This window comes from Mytilus trossulus, chromosome 2 (assembly GCF_036588685.1).
Source record: "Mytilus trossulus isolate FHL-02 chromosome 2, PNRI_Mtr1.1.1.hap1, whole genome shotgun sequence".
In the NCBI taxonomy this organism is placed as follows: Eukaryota; Metazoa; Mollusca; class Bivalvia; order Mytilida; family Mytilidae; genus Mytilus; species Mytilus trossulus.
The window spans coordinates 76,707,686-76,729,547 of NC_086374.1; the positions used below are offsets into that span (position 1 = coordinate 76,707,686).

A 21,862-nucleotide genomic window follows, 5' to 3' on the forward strand; every position below is an offset into this window, starting at 1 on the left:
TTTCTTCTGATTTTTAGGTCTTTCCACTTTTCTGTGAAAAGACCTATAAATTATTGTATTTCTTCTGATTATTAGGTCTTTCTACTTTTCTGTGAAAAGACCTATTGTATTTGTTCTGATTATTATTAGGTCTTTTTCTGTGGAAAGACCTATTGTTTTTCTTCATTTTCTTATGATTATTTTTTTTCTTCTGCCTAATTTTGTTCTTGCGATAAATATTTGTTTCTCAATATGTCGCATACATATTTGGTATATGATATCAAACATTTATGCGCCTTTGAAATTTACCGTAACCAAATACACGGTGGGTATGGTTGTCCTGCGAGAGAACGTACTGTGCTGGTGATTTGGTCCTGACGGGTGCTGGTGGGTCCTGATTCTGTGCTGGTGGGTTTGTTTACATTGTATCAGAACGGCAATAAAACGACTGTTTTGTTGCTTAATTTTTTTCTGATGTGTTATAAATACCATGCAAAGTATATTACAACAATATTATATTGCAAAAGTCGTGCAAGTTCGTTAAACGGATTTGTCCTGACGCTGTGCTGGTGATAAGAAAAACGGTCCTGGTTCTGTGCTCCTATGTCCTGGTTCTGTGCTTTTATATTTTAGTTAAAAGTGGCATATATTCAAGATCATTGATGCTGTACTGTTATTGACATATTAGCTGTTGAATTGACATTGTTGTGAATCTGTTTACTGTTATTATGAGAGAAAAAAATACCCCTATTTTTTAATTTTGTTTTTTAAACTAACTGTAATCTTATTTATTGGCATGTTAATGCAACCCTTCTTGCCCCCTTTTGAGATAAGAAAATATGTTTACAATTTTCGGGATAACGATCATTTTGCAAGATCACCAAAATACGTTGTAATTTATACAATACTTATATAAAGTAGATGATGTGGTATGTTTGTTGTCAATGGACAAATTTCCATAGGAAACCAAAGGAAGTATGTGTTAACAACCATACGTCATCATACGACCTTCAACAATAACCCATAAAATAAAAATGTAAAAGGTTTTGCATAAAAATGGAGAGCAAAAATATAGAACAAAGGTGTTTCTGAGCGTTTGAATCATGTCTTTAGCAGCTTAAAACACATTTGTTTGTGAACAATTGAGTGCTGACTATAAGAATGACAATAGTATTGCGGGTTTGTTTGTTTGGTGTGGTGTTTATTTTGGGTGGGGGGAGGGATAGGGATAAGTTAGAGCGAGGTTACAGTGAAAGAAAATTGTAAAAGAAAAATGTATCTTATAGCTAGTAGTAAGGCAGCAACCATTTGATTTTCTGGGGGGGGGGGGGGGGGGTATGGTTTTTTTTTCTGTGCAAACTTTTTTTTTCGCCTTCGACAAAGAACAATCTATTTTTTTAGCGACAAACCGAAAACATTTTTTTCTTTCAATTTTAGCATTACATATAGTGGCAGCTGAGGGTGAAACAAACAATTTTTTTTTCTCAGGGTCCAAAATTATTTTTTCACCAAAACCTGGAAACAAACTTTTTTTTCCAAAAAAAAACATAGCCTCCCCCCGAAAATCAAATGGTTGCTGCCTTAGAATCACTTGCTGTAAGATTTTTCCAACAATTTTTTTTTGTCTAAACGGTTATCAGGTATTTTTTTTTCGAAAGTTCGATAGAACACTAAAAAAACCTCTATTTAATGAAAGGGCAGGCTAGAATATGTCAGAGAATGAGGACGAGATAACCTAGAGAACACTAATAAAATTAAGATTTCTTAGCTTTTTTCATTTCAAAATAAATATTTTTGATAAAGAATTACGAGGGAGGAAGTGAGCAATGTGTCCTTCTTTTCCATATATAAATATTTTTCATGAATAAAAATAAAATGTGCCTTGATTATAATTGAAAATGAGTTAATGGAAAAAAATACCCAACTAAAATACACTTTTATTTTAATATTGGTAATATCACTAAGCTTTTGAGTTTTGTGTGTCAAACACACCATCTCTGTAGTAATGACTCCTAACTAAGATATTTCACTTCATTCATTTTTTTTCTGCATTTTTTTACATTGTGAATTCATATAATTATTATATTAAAATGTAGCCTTAATTTATATTTTAAAAAAATGAATCTAAAGCCATTTATATCAAACATTTTTGTTTCCATCTATCCGTTTTCAGGACTTTAACAATCAACAATAACACGCCTGGAAAGTAAAATGCGTACTCGGCTGTCTGTAATCGACCATTTTTAGACACTCCAGGCTCCTAAAAAAGCAAGCCGGGTTGGGGGTTCAAAGATGCAAATTTAATAATTATATCAATATTTTATCTTTTCGTGTACGTTTTATGACCCCTCCTGTGGCCTGTCAATTCCGGAATGTGCAAACTGCAATAGTATCAAAACAGCACAGACAATGAATAATAGAGATATAATTTTGTACATATATCAAGGGGAAACTTCTTGCAAAGCATTATTATTTATAGTTCATTATTGTATTTAGCAGAAAAAGAGAATCTAGTGAAAATAAAATCACTATTTTTGTAGAAAATTCACAGACCTTTGTACAGAGATTTTTGTTATGTTTAGCATGGGATCAACACAATGGTTCATTACCGAGTAAAAATATCAAAATGTCTATCTACCTTCCACATTTCAGAAAATTCTGATCAGATAACGAAACTGGTTCCAGCAACATTTATAAGCAATTTAAGATTGTGACCCTCACAGTTTCCATTCACTACAAATATTCTCGTTACAACGAATCATTTTAAATACAAAAATACGTGTTGCATGCAGCCTTTTGTTTATCTATTAATATATGTATACGAATAAAGTTATGAAAGGAAGCAGGGTCATCAGGGTGAGGAGTCCATGTCATCTGAAATAAATGCGACATATAATCATGACATTAAAAAAAGTCTCTTCTTTTCGACTTTTTTCGAACAAATTGACACATAAAATGAATTATATAGTATTGTGGAATTTTTAACTTATTTTAGATACTATATATTGTTATCTGATATTGGACGAAAGATGTTGCCCTTTTATGTTATTATGTAATACAAGTTCAGATCATTTGAAAACACCTATTAAACAGCCAAATGGATGCACAAGAGCTAAAATAGGAGTCATACATCCTGTTGGCAACAATTATCTGGCTAATTTTATTGATTTTGTAACATTTGTTTCAAATATGACCAACTTCTTATCCAAAATCACCAGCACCGTATCAGGACCCACCAGCACAATGACAGGACCCACCAGCACAGTATCAGGACACGAATAAATTGAGAAAATGCTAAACTTTAATAAATTAGAATGTTTTTTCACAAAATTGTTTTGTCGTGTGGATTGCGGTATAGAAAGCGGACTCTATGAGCATTTTTGTTTTATTTTTTCAGTTCGAGATTTTCTGAAAATGAGCATTTTTGTGTTACGCTTACTGAAACAGTTTAGAGGGTCATTTTTTGAATGGTTTATATATGAACCCATAAGAAACGAAATTGAAAAATCTCAACTGTTTTCTTCCATTTTTTAAGAGTGAAAACGTCAAAAATCATCATTTTCGTCTTTGTTTACATTTTTTCATTGATCACCAGCACCCGTCAGGACCGAATCACCAGCACAGTACGTTCTCTCGCAGGACAACCATACCCACCGTGAAATACAGTTCTTTGTAAAAGTTATCTCCCCAAACACTGTTTTCCTTGTGTCCACCTCTCCTTCGCAATCGTAAAACAGTACGACAAATTTATTGTATAAAATTGCTCGTTATATCCTTCGCATGATTTGTTGTATTTTGACTGATGCGATATGATCACTCCATATGAGAGTTATTTTCCCTTATGCATTTGATATAAGTGATATGCATTTCTTTCTTGTAAACCATAAGTGATAGAGACCTAGGATCTTTTGATTTGATGTCCTTGGTCCAAAAAAATGAAAATTAGGTCAAAGTCAAAAGTCAAAGGTCATATTCTAATTTTTGAATTTGGCTTATTTTCACTTATTCCCAAAAACCGTATAAGATATCAAAAAATTATTTTTACAAAATTGTTATTTGCGACATGTAACATTTTGATTGCAAGGGTACGTTGAAAGTAAAAGGGAGTTTGCTTACCTCTTGTATATAAAAATACGCTTATGGTGATATAACTCCTTAACCAAATATAATTAAGACCTATCGTCTTTTGATTTGAGGTCCTTGGTTTATGACCTTGAAATTGATCTCAAGGTCATATATTAGTTTGACGTTCTAGATTTTGACCTTTGCTTTTACCTCACATGTAAAAAGCCATGGCAAAAGGTATCAAACCATTTAACCTCGAAAAAAACCCGGAAGTGACCTTGGGTAAATCAGAAGTAGTTATTTTTGGTACTTTATTAATATAAAAGTATATAGAACCAGATATTTTTGGAATCAGTGTCAACTTAATATTGATATATTATCGGAAGTAACATTTTTCAAACCGGAAGTAACAAATCATCTCCCTTACATAAAAAACAAAGTATAGAAACCATATTTTTTTTGGAATCAGCGTACAATAAGCTATCATTTAACGATTGAAATGCCATTTTAAACTTAATTTTACAACTTTCATATTAAAACACATTGTTTTTGGTGGAAAGACCTTCAATTGTTCTCTGAACCATTGGTTTTTAATTTTTTTTTTCTTCCGCCTAATTTTGTTCTTGTGATTAATATTTGTCTCACAATATGTCGCTTAGATATTTCATATATTGTATCGTACAGTGTATGTGCTTTTAAATTTCACCCTGCTAAGCCGAATAATTTTCTTTACAAGAGTTATCTCACTATTCACTGTTTTCTTGATGTGTGCATCTACTTCGTAACAAAAAAAGATATCGACAAATTTGTTTTTCTAACTTGTTCTCTACATCCTCAGGAATATTTGGCTTATTTGAATTGAAGCGATTCGATGAAATTTTATAGGAGTAATCTACCTTTACGAAATTAATTTGTTAGGATGTTTTATTAACTCATAAACCGTTAACAGCATAACCCTAGAATGTTTTTATTTGATGCCCATAGGTTCTAACTTAGAAAATGAGGTCAAGGTCAAAGGTCAAGGTCAAGTTCTCATTGTTGACTTTTCCTTATTTTGGCATTTTCTCCAACACCTTTAAAGATATATATAAAAGAAGAAGTGCAAAATGTTTGCTTTTATTAAATTGTAATGAAGATATGTTACCATTGGTCTGAAACAATCTAATGACATCTTATAGGAGTAAGTGCACCTGAAATGTCTTATTATCAGGTTTATTGATTATAACTTTAATGTGGCTCATTATATAGCCATATGATCTTGAACACAGTTTTGGGTGACATATGACCTTGAAAAACGACAACCGGAAGTGACCTTGAGAAAACCAGAAGTAGCCTTTTTTGCACTTTTTAATGAAATAGTACTCAGAATCCATATAGTTTGTAATTTAAATACATTAACTTACCACTGTAGACTAAAAGTGACTTTCGATAAACCAGAAGTGGCCAATTATCTCTTTATTTACAGGAAAAGTATATAAAAAACTATTTATTTTTGGAATCAGTGTGAAAGAAGCTATCAGATGATACCGGAAGTGACATCAGTGTAAAATAAGCTATCAACTGATGCTGGATATCATATTTGATACTGAATGTTCATATTTCTATATCAAGATTGATCTTTATGGGTGGAAAGACCTTCAATTGTTCAGATTGGTTTTTAATTTTGATTACAATGGTATGTTTCCCTTTTTATATTTAAAATTACATGTATGGTGGTTTACCAAGTATAATTGAGACATAAGGTAATTTTATTTAAGGTCCTTGGTTTATGACCTTGTAATAGAGCTACAAGTCAAAGTTGAATTTGACGTTCTTGATTTGCTTCAAAAAGCCATGGAAACTTTTTTCATTAGATTGCAATTTACATGCTCCTGGAATTCTAACCGGAAATGACTTTGCGTAAACCGGAAGTAGCTTGATTTAGTACCTACTTGATGTTAAAGTATAAAGAACTATATATTTTTGGAATCAGTGTCAAGTAAACTATAAAAAAATACCGGAAGTGTCATTTTTAGAGCGAAAGTAACAAATGATCTCCCTTATTTCAACAAAATTGTTTAGAAACTATATATTTTTGGAACCAGCCTACATTAAGGTATCATTTGACACTGTATATGACATGTTAAACTGTATTTTATAATTTCATTATCAAAATGAATTGTAAGAAGTGGAAAGACTGCAATTGTTCTCTTAATAATTGGTTCTAGATTATACTATATAATTAATAGGAATACTTAAGTTGTACTCAACTTAACAGAAATATCGTTTTCTTAATTTTATTCACACTTTCCGACATTTTCTCGTGCTATGATTATGATAAACCTCTAGAAATAATCAGATTATTATGGGTCGTATCAATAAACTTTTCTCAAGTGCCTGGTTTTCGAAAGTATCATAAGCAGGGGCGAGTCCAGGTTGCTTGGTGTGAGTCAAGGCTCTGTGTTGAAGATCATACTTTGACCTATAATGGTTTATTTTTAAAAATTCTGACTTGGATGGAAAGTTGTCTCATTGGCACTTATAGCCCATCTTTTTATATCTACTAAATTGAAAGATTTGATATCCACATGTTCAAAACCTTCTCCATGGACCCTATACCAGGGCAACCGGAAATACGCCTCCCGTTCATAAAGTCATAGCCAAGGACTTTTGAAATGTAAAGTGATATTTGGAATTTCTCGTTATTGGTTTACTGCTGATTAGATCCATCCAATAATTTTAATATACCATAAACAATTAAAGGAGAGAACTAGGCATAAAAAATATCCAACCCTGACACTTTAACTATAAAATATTCATGCTAGTCAGGAACCGTTACATAACTAACAATCATTTTATGATTTTTAGCCAATAAAAGGTCCAACAATTTAGGTCCGCTCGGGAAAAGATTGTATTTTCTCCCTCTCTTTGAAATATCCTGGTACCACCACCCCCTCCCCCTGGAACCGGACATGCTAGGTCGCGATGTTATAGTTCGAAAGAAGTCAAATCAAATCAAATCAAATCAAATCAAATCAAGCTATCAAAGTTGTAGTTATTACATGAATACTGTCTTAATTTTAATATCTGTATTGGTTTTTTTACCTTCTTATATTTTCGATCATTTATACCGAAATAACTATTTACCATTGTATTACGTGGTTTCATGTAAAAGACAACTGTGTTCTTATGAACTGATTTTTAACCACCCAGGTATGAGCTGGGGAGTATCACTCGAATATATTGGCCTGTTTGAAGTCAGGAGCCCTTTATTCTTATGGCTGTCTGTCTGTATATCGAGAGAAATAATCGTGAAATAAAACCTGACGGTGGTCAAGCATTGCGATCGAATCGTGAAAGATCTGGTATAGGATCGTGAATGTAATAGACCACTTTCGAGTTCATCCGTCACTGGAAAAAACTCGTCAATTATACGCGCCTTTATCACCGTCATTTGTGCGTTTAGGGGCATCGTCACTTCCTTCCAATGTTGAGCGAGTGGTTGAAAAACTATAATTCTATATTGTACGAATTATTCGGCAAATTGAATTCTCAAAATTGACAATCAACACTGCCGTCCTTAGGGAATTGTCAGTAAGTACCTACAGAGCAACCATTATTTCTAGTTTATCCTGCACAAAGACGATCACTAAGACGCTTGATGAACGTAAATAGTGCAGGGATACAGGCGACCCCCTCTATCTGGTAAATGACGTCATAAAGGCGTGCATAATTGAAGAGTTTTGCCGGTGACGGATGAACTCGAAAGTGGTCTATTACTTGAAATTATGCTTCATATTCCGTGAAAAAAACTGTTGTATTTAAAAATGCGGAACAGGTTCGAAAAAAATAATGTCTCAAAGAATTCAACTTTCTCAATAATACTGTGCAATAAGATAAATAAAATAGGCTGTACTTTATGTGAAAACACAAGAGACTCAAAACCGGGGATTGTTCCTAGCTTTAGCTTGGCCTTGAGCTTTTTAAAACACGCCGTAGAGTTCATAGACTTGAACATCACTGTACAAAATTTTAAAAATCATCTTGTCCCAGATTATCTATGCAACTTTCATCCATAAAACCGAATTTAATAACTTTAATCGACATGCCAGCTTGATACCTATCAGGTCAAGAACAATAGTAAACTTTTATAATTTTCTTCTACGATTAGGCACTGGAAGAGCCTGTCAACTGAACTTATTTCAGCAAAATCTTTGACGAGTTTCAAAAGGTTGTCAAAGTAGAATCTCAATTTGTGTAGTTACAACAAAATTTTCACGAGGGAATGGTTATGAGAATAAGATTCATACTAAATTGCATGTAGGGCTTGGTGCCATTAATGAACACTTGTACAATGGAGTATATGCGCTTGAACATTATGGACGTTATTTTTTTGCTTCGTTAAAAAAATAACGAAATTTATAGAAATGAACTTTGAAATTATATTGTGAGAATTTATTCTTGTGAATATACGAATGAACTGACTTGTGATACTGTATGAATTCAAAAAAGGATGGAAATGGGACTCGTAAAAGGAAAAATTCGAAGAATTAAAATATCAGCGGTGAGAAACCTCAAAAACAAAAACAAACAAAAAAGAGTAGTACTCACAAAGTTAAAAATGTAAATAAACAATCGGCAGCAGTACAAAACAAAATTGATCCCATATTACCTTAATTCTTCTTCCACTATGACCTCTTATGACTCTTGTCAAATGATACAGGGAAAACAAAACATGCAGCACTTTATTCAGCCTCAACAAAATTTCGCATCTCCGGTTTTTCAACAGATGTCTCCTATGTCAGGATATTATCCCGTACCCTCTCAGAGCCCGAGTCATTCGATGCCCCCGCCAATTATGCAATCCACTTTAAATCAAGGCAGCGAATCCGGTGATAAAATAGATTTTTTGGTTCAGAAAGTTGAAAAATATTTAAAAAACTGTCTAGTATAATTGATGAATTAACCAAAAAGATTGGAAATTTTGAAATCATTGTTAAAAGTTTAACAAAAACTGTAGAGAAAGGCTCAAAACGAATTGATGAAGTTGAAAAAAGTATGGAGTTTATGAACCAAAATTTTGAAAGTAGTAAATCTGAGAGTGAATATCTTAAAAAAACAATCACGGAAATTAAAGGTGAACACGGTGAAATGATTAACGGTTTCGATTTTCTGAGGACTGATATGGACGAATTACATGAGCGACATGTAGACTTACAAACAAGGTCTATGAGGGAAAACCTTGTGTTCTCGGGTATACCTGAACTTTCCGAAAATTAAACATCAGAGCAAACTGAAGACATTATAAAGGACTCTATGAAAATAAATATGAAAATGGATATTGTAATGGACTTTCACCGCGCACATAGATTTGGGAAAAAAACCACAAATTAAAATCGACGACAGAGACACTTATATGACCAGACCAATAGTATGCAGATTTAAAAATTTCAAAGATCGCGAATTGGTCAGATTTTTTGCGCGAAACCTCAAAGATACCAAATTTGGGATGAATGAACAGTTCCCGAAAGAGGTTAATGACCGCCGCAAACTCTCTGGTCATATTATAAGGAGGCAAAAAACAAGGACAGAAGACGCACTTCAAACGAGACAAGCTGCTTATTAACGGCAAAGACATTGGACCACCTACCGATCGTCACATGGAAACAGACATAAGAAAACAACAAGAAACAGAAGGCGCACGACAGAAAGAACCATCCCGCAGAGGTCCTCAACAGAACAACAACCGTCCCCGTGGAGCCCCTCGTAGACGTGGAAAACATAGCTAGGTAAACCGTGGAGGTTTAACGGACACTTTAAAAGACAGTTTAAATCATTCAGATGGAACTCTCACATTAACACTAGTAGTAATTATAATCATGTAAACAAAGATATTGTTCATCTATTGTCATTAAATGTTTGTGGATTAAAACGGAAACTACTGTATCAAGAATTTAGAGATTTATTAAAATGTAATGATGTTTTATGTCTTACTGAAACAAAATTGGACGATTTAGATGAAATTAGTTTTGAAGATTTTACATTTCATTATAAAAACAGGAAAAAATTTACTAGCTTTAGATCAGGTGGGATAGCTTTAGGCTATAGATCACAGTATGCAAAATTTATTCATTGTATAGAAACCGATTGTCCTTTTTTTTTTATGGTTTAGAGTAGATAGAATATTATTTAGAACTGAAGATGATATAATAATGGGTATAGTGTATATCCTGCCTGAAAATACTCGTTATACGTCTGAAAATGCGATGTCAGAAATTGAAATAGAATTTCTTGAATTACAAAAGAATAGTAACTGTATTTTTCTTCATGGTGATTTCAATAGTCGCACTGCAAATACACAAGATTTTTTTTAATATATCTGATTTCGAAGAACATTTAACCGATTTAAATAGTATAATTGATGAATTAACCAAAAAGATTGGAAATTTTGAAATCATTGTTAAAAGTTTAACAAAAACTGTAGAGAAAGGCTCAAAACGAATTGATGAAGTTGAAAAAAGTATGGAGTTTATGAACCAAAATTTTGAAAGTAGTAAATCTGAGAGTGAATATCTTAAAAAAACAATCACGGAAATTAAAGGTGAACACGGTGAAATGATTAACGGTTTCGATTTTCTGAGGACTGATATGGACGAATTACATGAGCGACATGTAGACTTACAAACAAGGTCTATGAGGGAAAACCTTGTGTTCTCGGGTATACCTGAACTTTCCGAAAATTAAACATCAGAGCAAACTGAAGACATTATAAAGGACTCTATGAAAATAAATATGAAAATGGATATTGTAATGGACTTTCACCGCGCACATAGATTTGGGAAAAAAACCACAAATTAAAATCGACGACAGAGACACTTATATGACCAGACCAATAGTATGCAGATTTAAAAATTTCAAAGATCGCGAATTGGTCAGATTTTTTGCGCGAAACCTCAAAGATACCAAATTTGGGATGAATGAACAGTTCCCGAAAGAGGTTAATGACCGCCGCAAACTCTCTGGTCATATTATAAGGAGGCAAAAAACAAGGACAGAAGACGCACTTCAAACGAGACAAGCTGCTTATTAACGGCAAAGACATTGGACCACCTACCGATCGTCACATGGAAACAGACATAAGAAAACAACAATAAACAGAAGGCGCACGACAGAAAGAACCATCCCGCAGAGGTCCTCAACAGAACAACAACCGTCCCCGTGGAGCCCCTCGTAGACGTGGAAAACATAGCTAGGTAAACCGTGGAGGTTTAACGGACACTTTAAAAGACAGTTTAAATCATTCAGATGGAACTCTCACATTAACACTAGTAGTAATTATAATCATGTAAACAAAGATATTGTTCATCAATTGTCATTAAATGTTTGTGGATTAAAACGGAAACTACTGTATCAAGAATTTAGAGATTTATTAAAATGTAATGATGTTTTATGTCTTACTGAAACAAAATTGGACGATTTAGATGAAATTAGTTTTGAAGATTTTACATTTCATTATAAAAACAGGAAAAAATTTACTAGCTTTAGATCAGGTGGGATAGCTTTAGGCTATAGATCACAGTATGCAAAATTTATTCATTGTATAGAAACCGATTGTCCTTTTTTTTTTATGGTTTAGAGTAGATAGAATATTATTTAGAACTGAAGATGATATAATAATGGGTATAGTGTATATCCTGCCTGAAAATACTCGTTATACGTCTGAAAATGCGATGTCAGAAATTGAAATAGAATTTCTTGAATTACAAAAGAATAGTAACTGTATTTTTCTTCATGGTGATTTCAATAGTCGCACTGCAAATACACAAGATTTTTTTTAATATATCTGATTTCGAAGAACATTTAACCGATTTTATAGATGTAAATGAGTGTAATGACATTCATGTCTTAGACGATCTTAAGATACCAAGAATACGTAATAGTTCTGATACTGTTGTCAATACATATGAAAGAATTTTGTAAAATTAATAACATGTATATTTTAAACGGAAGAGTCGGTAAAGACCGAATACTTGGTAAACCAACAAGTCGAAGTATTAGTGTAGTAGATTATATTGTATGTACTGCTAATATTTTATGTAAAGTATAGATGATTTTGAAGTTTCTGATTTTTGTAATTTATTCTCAGATATACACGTTCCTTTGTGCTTGTCTTTAACTGTAAATGGTTGTAATGTTACACAAGGTGAAAGCGAAGTAATTAATGACAAAAATGTACACATTGGCAAATGGAAACACGAAAAGACAAATGAATACAAAAACAACATTGATGTTGATAAAGTAAACGAATTATTGTTAAATGTTATGTCCAAATATGATGATTTAAGTTCAGTTGATCAAGTTACTGTAGATAGAATCATTTTCAAAACAGTGTGGTCCTGGCCATTGATTGACGACCTAAATTATCCCATTGACTCGGACAGATTAGGTGAACGTTGGTCTGTAACGAGCATTGCTCACTTCTTACTTATTATAGAATTTAAACTGTGGGGTCACCAAAGGTTCTTAACGCCTTTAATAATAAAATTATTCGAAAAATTATTCAGGAATAACCTTTATGTTTTGATTTATATTATTGATATAAATCAACACATCGTATTATTCTGGATTCGTTTTTCAAATTGCTTTATTTAGGTGTTGAGAACCTTTGGTGACCCCACAGATTCAGTGTCTTTAACAAGTACATAGTGAGCAGTGATTGTTACCGACAAACGTTCACCTAATCTGTCCCAGTCAATGGGATAATTTAGGTCGTCAAATCAATGGCCAGGACCACACTGTTTTGAATATGATTCTAGTGATAATTTTTTATTACGACTGTATTATTGAGTGCTGTAAAAGATACTTTTGGGGTATTTACAAAAAAATCAAAAAATATTGGCAGGGAAGGGAATTTTTCAAACAAAGATTGGTTTAATAAAGACTGTAAAAAGGTTAGACAAGAATTTAGAAAAAGCAGAAGACTTTATAAACACTAAGGCTCTAATTTATTTAAGGAAAGACTTCGACAGTCAGAAAAACATTACAAAAAAGTCATGGATGAGAATATTAAACTATATAACGAAAACTTGCGCACTAAGATGAGAAATATGAGATTCAAAAACCCCAGGGAATTTTGGAAAATTTGGAATAAAGTTAAACATAAAAACAATTTTAATATCACCACTGAGTCATTGTTTCCTTTTTTTTTAAGATATAAACAAGAATAAGTATGAAGGAGATACGTATGATATTAACAATGATGTTAGCCAAGAATCTTCAAATTCTATGTTAAATGAAAGTATTACAGCTGAAGAAATATCAAAAGCTATAAAAAATGTAAAAAATAACAAATCGTCGGGTGACGATATGATTGTAAATGAATACATGTCCTCGTCTATTGATTGTATGATTGATATTTATGTGTATATATACACCTGGAAAAAAGTATTGCAACACCAAATTAAAATAAAAATAAAAAAAACACTCATTATTTTTTTGTGATATAATTTGGTAAAATAGAACTAGTTAAACATTATTTAAGTATCACCTGAGTTTAATCAATAAATATCGACTCGATAAGTTTTTATCTGCACATGCAGCTACTGTACCCGTAAACAGCAAAACAGATGTTTTTATCCTCATTGTTTTCAACACTTTAAATAACCAAGTTTTTAAAATTATGTGATTGACACCTTGTAATGGGTCCTTGACAACTCTTAACTGCAGCAAAATGGCAGATTATCAGCATAAGAGAAGCAGGGATGTCGCTGTAATAACTGCACGCATTGTTGGTCATCACCATTCCACTATAGTCGTTTTGAGAATAAAAATCAGGCAATAAACGCGGTAAAAGACCTTCCGAGATAATGAAGACCCCCTATACCATTTGCTAGAGAAAATCAAGCATAATGAAGGTTGGTCCGAAGGAAACCCATTGCATACAAGACAATCCTGAAAAGAGAGTGGTGGCCATACAATAGCCTTTTAACAAGAACTGTTCGAGATCAACTCATCGCTACTGGTTACCGTGCGATAAGACCATTTCGGAGACCTTTGCTAACGAACAGACTTACAGTTTTCCGTATCCAATGTAGTGCAGAGCTCGCCAAAGTTGGAAATTAGCATCGTGGAGGAAGATCCAATGTTCAAATGGAATTTGGTTCATCTTCCTTGGCCCGATCGTAGCCCGGCTTTGAACCATATCGAGCTGATATGGGACACTATTGGGCGGAAAGTCAGCGAAAGGACACCCCAGTTCAAACACAACATGAAATAAACAATTCCCTTCATCAGAAATGGTTGCTGCTACCTTAGCAACAAATTAGTCGATTTATGGCAGGAATCAGAAGACGTTAAGATGCGGTTATCCGTTTGAATGGAGGCTGCGCACAAAGTACTAATTCTTTGGCGTATAACGATCAACCATGATGTGAACAGTCTTCTGAAGATTAATTTTGAAATGTCTGACATTGTAAAGTTCGACTACAGTGAAAGTTGTAAAATGCATTTTTTTGTACAAAAAACACTTCATTTTGTTATCAAAATTGTGGTTATATAAATTATTTTTTTTCAAACATTTTTTGTTCGTTTCAATGCTCATGTTATCATATACTATGTTTCAATAATATTATACACATATTTTATTATATTCCATCCAAAAAAAGAAGCTGATTTTTCAAGTTTAAAAAAATCAAGGTGTTGCAATACTTTTTTCCATGTGTATATTTAATATTATTTTTGATTCGGGTATTTTACCCGAGGCATGGATTATAGGTAATGTCATACCAGTCTTTAAGAACAAAGGTAGCGCTGCCGAACCACAGAATTACCGTCCTATCACTCTTTTGTCATGTCTTGGTAAGATTTTTACTTCTATTTTAAACACTAGATTGTGTGATTATCTTGATGAGTACTCTATTTTACTAGAAAATAAAGCAGGTTTCAGACATGGATACTCAACTACTGATCATTTATTTTCAGTATATGCACTATTCGAGTTACTTAGATTAAGAAAGAAGGAAATTTACTGTGCCTTTGTCGATTTTGAAAAGGCCTTTGATTTTATACAAAGAAATTTTTTATTATTCAAACTTTTAGAGAATAATATAAAAGGCAAATTTTTCCGTATTATACAAATTTATTTACTTGTGAAATGGGTGTAAGACAGGGAGAAAATCTTTCCCCTGCTCTGTTTGCAATATTTTTAAATGATTTACAACATTTTTTTGAAGGCAAATATGTACTTGGTGTAAATTCTATTAGTGATGACCTCGAACACGAGTTAACAGTATTTTTTAAAATATTTATGTTATTATATGCGGATAACACTGTGATGTTTTCCGAGACTAGTGAAGATTTACAAAACATGTTAAACGAATTTGATGATTATTGTGAAAAATGGCAACTCAAAATAAATGTTAACAAGACAAAAGTTCTTATATTCTCCAAAGGGAGACAACCCAAAAATATTAGATTTGTTATACAGAATAGAGAATTAGAAATTGTAACTGAGTACAAATACCTCGGTATATTTTTTGCTAGAAGTGGTTCTTTTTTAAAGACCCGAAAATATATTGTGAACAAGCTACAAAAGCAATGCAAGTGTAGGCAAAACAGTTTGACTATAGAATGTCAGTTATACATGTTTGATAAGATAGTTTTACCTATTCTTCTTTATGGTTCGGAAATTTGGGGATTTGAAAATTTTGAATTGATAGAACGTGTACATTTAATTTTTTTTAAGCTTGTTCTACATTTAAAACAGAGTACACCTAGCTTTTTTGTCTATGCGGAATTGAGTAGATATCCTGTAATTGTTAATGCCAAAGTTCGTATGGTTAGTTTCTTATGTAGATTACTATGTTGTAAAGAAAGTAAAATTTCATGTCTTTTATATAAACTATTGTATATTAATTTTCATAACTATGGTCTTAACTGTAAATGGATATCATTTGTAAAAACTGTTTTTGATACCTGTGGAATGTCAAATATCTGGTCGAATCAAATGTTAGATACATGGGTAATCAAAAGTATTGAGTTGAAAATTAAAGACCAGTTTTTGCAGAATTGCCTAAGCGAAATTAACAGTACTCCTAAATGCTTATGTTATAGAATTTTTAAAACTGATATTAAATTAGAAAGCTATTTTTCCAAATTGTCAATATATAATCAATTTTTATTGTGTAAATTTAGATGTGGAAGTCACCGATTAACTATCGAGACGGGAAGGTGGAATAACATATCAAGAAATGATAGGTTGTGCCATCTTTGCGAATCAAGTGACGTAGGTGATGAATATCATTATGTTATGCCATGTAATGCTCTTACTCAAGAAATGATAGGTTGTGCCATCTTTGCGAATCAAGTGACGTAGGTGATGAATATCATTATGTTATGCCATGTAATGCTCTTACTCAAGAAAGAAAGAGGTTGTTACCATACTATTGTACTTTTCGTCCAAATATTTATAAATATCAACAATTAATGAGCTCTATTAATCATATTGATCTTGAAAAACTTTGTAGATTTATAAAAATTATAAATGAGAGGGTCACTCCTCCTGGTTAGTTTGTAATTTAATGTTTATGTTTGTATTGTTCACATGTGCATCAATACTTAATGTAATTGTTTATATATTCTCTGTAACTATGTAACTTGTAGTTAATGAGAAATAAAATTCATTCATTCACAAACATAACCTACCAGTAAATAGGTTTTGCTAAAGGACTTTTTCTATTTTAACTTTTAAAAATTTACAAAAGTCATGGAAAGATGTTCACATGTGCATTGAAAGTTCATCCGAACAAACGAGAAATTAAGAAAAAAAATATTCGGGTAAACCAGACATATTATAAAGAATATGGTAAACGTTTCTGGTGTCGCTTTAGATTTGCGCGCATTTAGGGATGTTAAGTTTACGTTTGCGCATAGCCTTTCCTTACATTTATGAATATTTCAAAGTAAAACAAACATTTTGTCCATTTATTCAGATAATAATTGCACCAAATTATACACATGTGTTAAGTCAGGGGATATTTCATAAAGATGCATTGGAAATAATTGTTCACGGGATTCCAATTTTCTTCTCCATCTTTGGGCATTTAACACTTAGCCTGAATAAATATAAGAACCATTTGAACAATCAAAATGGATTACATTTTTCAAAGAAAAGTTGTTTAGTCATTCGAATTATTGAAACACATTAAATTTATTTAATGTCTGTGGCACCGTTAAAGTCCATAAGTCCTCTAAAGACACCGCTAAATGTCATTGGAATGTCGAGGAGCAATCTGCCATTTGTAGTTTTGTAAGAACGGTTTACTATTAAACCTTGATTTTTCTCAGATACTGATCATTATGTTGCCATTTTGACAGACTATTCTTTTTTTTGGTGTAATTTGGCCGTATAAATACGGACATAATTTTTGACCAAAATAACAACAGACTATAATTCATTGTTTTAGATAAGTTATTGATCTTGCATATGTCTTCTCGATAAGATTGAATTTACGTTACTATATCAGAGCTTCCACGACCCAATCGTAATACTTGGTCACCGATATATAGAGAATAATACATGGCAAAATCCGTATCATATGTCGTATCATCCCGAGACATCAATATCAGCCCGAGGGCCTTTAGGCCCGAGGGATGATATTGGTCGAGGGTGATACGGCATGTGATACGGATTTTGCCATGTATTATACGCTTTATCATATATTTCAACAGAAGAGTTTTATATTATATGAACTGTTTTCTGATCCATAGCACTGGGTTACCTTCAGTTCTGCTTTTGTCTTGTTTCAAAGCTTTAAAACAACTGCTCAATTATTTATACGAAGCACCTAGGTTACCTTACAATCTGTTGTTTTGAAAATATTTTGTTTATTATTGTATTATTGAGTGTTTTGTATTTTTTATAGTTGCATTTAGTGTGCCAAAAAAATTGTTGTAAAAACTTGATGTTCGTGACGTTACATACCAAACAATGACGTCATTCAAAAAATTGACCTATTTTTAGAGAAAAAAAAAATCTTTTTTTTTTTTTTTTTTTTTTTTATATTTTTTTTTTTTTTTTATAGAAAAAAAATTCTAAAGCAAGAAAAAACCTAAAAAACTGACTTAAGTTTAAAAAAAAAAAAAAAAAAAAAAAAAGGTATGCGATACGGGTTTTACCATGCGATACGGGGTATGCGATACAGGTTTAGCCATGCGATACGGGGTATGCGATACAGGGTAGGTGATACAGACTGGAAAAAAGAACCTTTATTAGATATACAAAATAGCTGTATTTTGTACTAAATATATGATAAATCTCGATATATCAAAAAACACCCGTGATTCTGTTGTTGTCTTCGGTAACTGTATGCCATATACATATAATATGTTTTTTTTTCAATTCTTGTTTATCCACAAGGGGCTACTGCTTATTAATGAAATAGTATTATTTTGCACGGGGGAGGAATGGGAGATAGACAGGTTTTGAAAACAAAAAGTACATATATATGTATTCAACCTGGTGTAAATAAAAACTAGATGTGTCAAAGCGACACGAATGGCCCCGTCCCAAAAAGGTTGAAAAACCTGCTATTGCAATAACACATGTGGACACAAACATGATGGTAGTCTCACATGTTTATTCTTTAGTTTTCTATGTTGTGTCGTGTGTACTATTGTTTTTCTGTTTTTCTTTTTCATTTTTAGCCTTGGCGTTGTCAGTTTGTTTTAGATTTATGAGTTTGACTGTCCCTTTGGTATTTTTCGTCCCTCTTTTATAGACATAATGAGTGATTTGTATGCACTACCAGGACAAACTGGTATAAATCGTAGTTCATCTCATTACTCTAAAAAGCAAGGCTCTTGTAGAGCTGTTCAAGTAAGTGTAAAATCTATGATGCCACTGTTTTAAAACAAGCTCATTCAGTTGCAATGATCAGATATTTGATGGATAAGACGGAAAATGTGGTAAATACGACAGAAACATCAATAGTAACGGCAGATCAGCCACTGTTGATGATGGATATTCAATGGGAATGGCCTGATTTGTAGAGAGAAGATAAGTTTATCGTCATGTGAGGTGGATTGCACATTGAAATGACTTGTTATAAAATTCTTGGTAATATAATACGTGATAGAAGATGGACATGTGTCCTCACTTAAACCAATATTGCAACACCTGGAACGGCATATTCTTTGTATGTATGTTCAAATGTACCTAGGGCTAGACACGCGCATCAGATAACTCTATGTGTTTTAGCTTGAATAGTTTATATCGGCTGAAGAAAGCTAAGCGCATAAATTATAATCATGTCATGACTCTGTGACGTTTAATGATTTGATAGACTGGTGTAAGAAAATATAGTCATTTCGACCACAGTTTTATTCCTGGCGTTCAATTATAAAATAATAGGAACTTCTTGTGAATTTGGTAGTATGCTCATTTCAAAATCAAATCAAATAATTTTATTGGTGTAAATTCCTATACAGAAATGATACCAGCCGACATTTACAAAATACAAATACAAATACAAAAATAAACAAACAAACAAAGAACAAGAGGCTGTCACAACGACAGCAAACCGGATTTATTAACATTTATTTGTGTCCTGGCAATATCACAAGAACCATTACTTATGATTGGTGAAAGTGAAAATCGTCAATATCAAATTTGACCTCAATTTTGTCATCAGTATCAACATATTAAAATTTGAAAAGCTTAGATTGAATGGTTTGTGACTAAATGCAACAACGTGAATGGAAACACCATTATACGATCTTTCGAGAACCATAACTCCTGAACGGTAAAAGTCAAAATCGTCATTATTGAACTTGACCTCCATTTAGTCATTAGTAACAATATATGAAAATTTGGGAAGCTTTGGTAGAACAGTTCATGCGTAAATGCACGGACACGACTGGAAACGCCATTTTACGATCTTTCAAGAACCATAAATACTGAATGGTAAAAGTCAAAATCATCATTATTGAATTTGACCTCTAATTTGTCATCAGTAACAACATATAAGAATTTGAAAAGCTGTGGTTGAGTGGTTCATGAGAAAATGCACGGACACGACTGGAAACACCATTTTTCAATCTTTCAAGAACCATAACTCCTGAACAGTAAAAGTCAAAATCGTCATTATTGAACTTGACCTCCATTTTGTCACCAGTAATAACATATTAAAATTTGGGAAGCTTTGGTAGAACAGTTCATGTGTAAATGCACGGACACGACTGGAAACGCCATTTTACGATCTTTCAAGAACCATAACTACTGAATGGTAAAAGGCAAAATCATCATTATTGAACTTGACCTCTAATTTGTCATCAGTAACAACATATTAGAATTTGAAAAGCTGTGGTTGAATGGTTCATGAGAAAATGCACGGACACGACTGGAAACACCATTTTTTAATCTTTCAAGAACCATAACTCCTGAACGATTAAAGTCAAAATCGTCATTATTGAATTTGACCTCCATTTTGTCACCAGTAAAAACATATTAAAATTTGAGAAGCTTTGGTAGAACAGTTCATGCGTAAATGCACGGACACGACTGGAAACTGGGTTCTTTCAAGAACCATAACTCCTGAACGGTAAAAGTCAAAACCGCCATTATTGAACTTAAACTTCATTTAGTTGTCAGTAACAACATATAAAAAATTTAAAAGCTTTGGTTGAACGGTTCATGAGTTAATGCACGGACAACATTTGATTGCCGCCCGCCCGCCCGACCGCCCGGCCGCCCGGCCGAGCATCCCCAAATCAATAACCGACATTTATGTCACAAAAATCCGGTTAAAACCTAAAAAAAAAAAAAAACATATTTTCTCAATGATAAGAGATACATATTTTACACAGTGGAGATGTTATTCATACAATATTATTAATTCAAGCCATTACAATTAGCTTTAATACTATAAATCTCTTAACAACATTATGTTTGCTTTAAATGAATGTTCAAATCATACATATCGCTTATTCCAGCTACACTTACAGTACTAATGTCCTTATCATTACTTTTCTGAGTCAGATTTTGTACAAACAGTCCATATAATGCATGATACTGTATTTATATAGGTCTTGATCGTGTAAAATATTCTCGATAGTTACCGACCTTCTCCGAGATCTGGCTTCCCTTCTCTTACATCACCCACAGGTGGCAATTGATTTTGAAAATGATAATTTCACTGTACGTAAGACCAGAAAATATTTTTCTTATAGCACAATTGATCAGGCAACAAACCCAAAATAATGCAATTGTAAAGGGCGATGTGTTGTCATAGCTTTAACCGAAGACCCCAATCAGACATATTGATGGTAACTGGACCAGAAGTCAGTAGACTATCAGATGAATTTGCAAGATCTAGTGGTTTGAGGCATTCTATAACAGATGAACGACTTAATGAACACAAAAGGATTTCTTTAAAAAGATCAAAGGCAAATAATACGAAGATCGTTTGAAGGAAGCAAATGCAAAACGAAGGAGAACCTGTTTCTCATAACCAGATCAAAAAGAACAACTTCCTATTATGTCGGTAAAATAAAACAGTAAACGAAAGCAAGAGAACCTTACAAGTGATTGCGATATCTTTTCTATACTTTCATTTCTTGTCGCAGTGGACAAATTGATTTGGAATATTTCTAAATCCATAAATACAAACTGCTCCTCTGTTTTTGTCTTAGGATGTCATTTTAAACAGTGGTATTAAATCGGTGCAAATGAATAAACTTGAAACATTTTGCAATTTGCAAATCCAAATTCTGACGCATTTATCGTTGATGGGGCAGCAATGATTAATTCCAGGTCACCTTGTTGGGCAGCAATATTAGATGA

At 32.8% G+C, this 21,862-nt stretch overlaps 1 protein-coding gene across 1 annotated transcript in view; it reads right to left on the reverse strand.

Moving 5' to 3' along the window:
* LOC134708033 (SH3 domain-binding protein 5-like) overlaps positions 1–21,862 on the reverse strand; it is a 224,376-nt gene that overhangs the window by 3,603 nt on the left and 198,911 nt on the right. The gene's annotated exons all lie outside the window — the stretch shown is intronic.